Genomic DNA, 3,535 nt, shown 5'->3' on the forward strand with positions numbered 1-3,535 from the left:
GTTGCTCACGAACTGAGTTGATTTACTAGATATAGCACACTGCTTCGTCTCATGCGCACCAGCATAAATCTCATAGACACTAGTAATCTGATTAACTCCATAATTAACCAAAGAATCCACCTTCATCGTCAAAGCCTTAAGCTGAGCAGCTATAACAGTAGGTGCATCTACCTCCAGAGTTCCTGCTACCTTGCCTTGAGTTAGTCTCTGGGAAGGGTCCTGGTATTTATTAGCAGCCATCAGTTCAATCAAATCATAAGCTTCATCATTGCTCTTAGCCCATAAGGCTCCACCTGATGCTGCATCAAGCATGGGTCTAGAAGTTACACCCAACCTATTATAAAAGCAGTTAATGATCATCCAGTCATGCATCCCATGATGAGGACACTTCCTAAGAATCTCCTTATAACGATCCCAAGCTTCACACAAAGATTCTCCCGATTGCTGCGTAAATTGAGTAAGAGCATTCCTGATTGCAGCTGTCTTCGCCATATGGAAGAATTTAGTGAGAAACTTTTGAGCAAGATCTTCCCACTTGGTGATAGAGACTGGTGGAAGAGAATGCAACCAGAACTTAGCTTTATCCCTCGAAGAAAATGGGAAAAGCCTCAACTTAATAGCATCTTCAGAAATATTGTTGAATTTGAAAGTGTCGCGGATCTTGATGAAATCTCTAATATGCATGTTGGGATCTTCCTTCGGAGAACCCCCAAACTGGACCGAGTTCTGAACCATCTGAATTATGCTAGCCTTGATTTCAAAAGTGTTAGCCGCGATGGCTGGTCTGAAAATGCTAGACTGAATATCTTTGATTTTCGGATGAGAATGGTCCATCAAAGCCTTTGTATTTGATTCTGGTTCACCCATTGCAACAAGAGCTTCTTCTTCAACTTTCTCCTCCTCAACAAGAACTTCTTCCTCTACTAAAACTTCTTTCTCTGCTTTATCGGGTTTTCTCTTTCAAGATCGAGAACGCGTTAGCATAAACGCTCTCTAGAGTACCTAAAAAAGCAACAAGTAAACAAGTAAGTAAAAATATCCGAGTCAATGAACTTTAACGACCACTGATGTCAAGCAAATAAACTAAAAATTAACATTGAGTCCCCGGCAGCGGCGCCAAAAACTTGTTAGGAAGAAAACACGCACTAATATTACACGCAAGTATATGCGTTCGCAAGTAATATATAATTATTTCTAGTTCATTCCCACAGAGATTCTTTTAGGTTAATTTTAATCAATGTACTTATGCAACAATGTTATGGTTATTATTCAATGCTAAGATGATAACAAGTTGAGGTTGTTTATAACTACGAGATTATACTAACTAATATTAACTAAGAGAATTAAGGTTGACTAACTCATATAACACAAATATGGGATTCTAACTTCATTAAATACTTCATTCAATAGCTTTATAATTCTTAACCTTAGCATGTAATCGTAATGACACTAATCAGATAACACGAAACTAGAATGCCAACTTTTGTTGTACGAATACCCTACTACTAGACATCCACAAAAGAGATAGAAGCTGAATAGACACCAATTATATTTAGACCCTATATTTCTATAGAATTTGACAACATAATGGTTTAACTCACAAGTTATCTATCATGATTACATAGGGCAAGTAAGATGGTTAAAATTACCTACGAATCATGCATACAATTATACATAAACCTATGCTAGCATGGTAAGTTCTAAACCCATATAATCACTTTCACTTCAATAGAGATTAACACGCTATCTTATAAGTTCGCGACGCTCATAGGACGAATAAGCACAACCAATACTAGGATATCATACAATCACCACACACTAAGGCATCAAAACAAATTAACTAAATAAATCCATAAGTAAATCCGTTGGAACCCCATGATAACGATTAGCCCATAACCGAACTCATCATCACCGTGGGTTCCGATGAAAGCATGGTATAATAAACTAAGTCTTTATAAACTGAATAATAATCAAAGTACGTTAAACAAGACTAATAGGTTTAATAAACAAGAAAACTAGCATCCAAAATTACAACTTAAAATAAAGAATCACAAGAATACACTAGATCCTCTTCACCTTGGTTGAATTTGTGCTCCTAGGTCTTCTCGTTGCCTTCTCCTTAAGCTCTATTACATGCTTCTTATTAAAAGCGACCTTAAGTTATCATTATATAGCAGCCCAAGTCGTCCAAGAGCCCAAAAAATCAATCTTCTATTCAAAATAGGATTCCTGGAAATCGATCAGGCGCGGCCACACGCTGTCCCAGCACGGGCGCGCTGACTTTCTGCTTCTCTGGCGCGCTTCACCAGCGCGGGCGCATGCTTCACCAGTGCGGGCGCACTGTCCTACTGGAAAAACTTCTGATTTTTATTTTCTTTGCTGGTTCTTGATGGTGAACCATAAGCAAACATCCCTAGCACCTTCCTAACACCAATTTAGCACCAAAATAATGCTAAATCTCCTTGGTCCCTTATTTATGCCTGAAATGCAAAACACTATAAAAATATATCAAAAACACAAACAACTTGAGTACAAAACACCAATTCGAGCCTTTATAGAGCATTCTAAGTGGACATAAATGCCACTTAACAAGCAGTTGTGAGAGTCTTTTCTAGCACTACACATTATTCTACAGAGTCCAATCTCTCAGAATTATGATACTAAAGTCAAGCTAGATCAACTTCACAAAGCTAGATATAAACCATCTGATTTGATGATGGAGGAAATCAAGAGAGTGGTGTATGAAAGCTTTGGTAGTTGAGTCTCTACAAGTACACCTTCTACTTCTTCAACTCCTCAAATCCAAACTCTTCAACATCAAGTGGATGAACTTTAAGCTTCAAACTCATATCTTGTTACTAAAGTCAATCAACTCAAGTTAAAAGCCAACTAAATGACATCAAGTCATTGATAGACTCCTAAAATTATTTTCAAATGCAGACAAGTGTGTCTTTGGGAGCTATCATGGATGCACTAAAGGTTCCCATTCAAGAAACTCCACAACAAGTCAGGGCTCAAATATCTCAACCCCCAACTAAACCTGATAACAAGCCTAAGGGGGAGATGGAAGCCAAGTTTAGATCCTTAACTGAAATAGAAATTGGTATGGAAGAGAGACTCAAGAGGACAACTGAAGGTCTTTGCTTTGACAAGGAGTTCAATGAATTTCTAGAGTGCCTGAGAGTCTCAGTGAATCACAACCATCACATATACAAAAGAGCTATTGACAAAAATATAAATTTCTTGAGGGTGATTTTAGTCACCAAGGATATGCTAAGGGGGAAGAGAGTGGTGGTCAACATCAAGGACTGTGGAGTTAACAGGTCTCACTAGAATTTCTCAAATCTAGGAGAGCCTCAGAACTGGACATCTTCATCAATAAAGTCAAGGTGATGATTTCAGAAGATACTCAATTGCTAAGGGAAATCAAAGCGGGCCAAAAAGGAGATTTTCCTGAGGCCTATCTCAAACCTAGGTAGGAAGTGGCTTACATATGCCCAACTACCAAGAAGTACAAACACTTTATGATCCCTAA

At 38.2% G+C, this 3,535-nt stretch overlaps 1 non-coding gene across 1 annotated transcript; it reads left to right on the plus strand.

Annotated features, from left to right (window-relative positions):
* Positions 1–370: 370 nt before the first annotated feature.
* On the plus strand, positions 371–477 carry LOC141670022 (small nucleolar RNA R71). Its single transcript, XR_012554273.1, has one exon. It is a non-coding gene; the product is annotated as a small nucleolar RNA R71 (small nucleolar RNA).
* Positions 478–3,535: the final 3,058 nt, after the last annotated feature.

Source organism: Apium graveolens, chromosome 6 (assembly GCF_009905375.1).
Source record: "Apium graveolens cultivar Ventura chromosome 6, ASM990537v1, whole genome shotgun sequence".
In the NCBI taxonomy this organism is placed as follows: Eukaryota; Viridiplantae; Streptophyta; class Magnoliopsida; order Apiales; family Apiaceae; genus Apium; species Apium graveolens.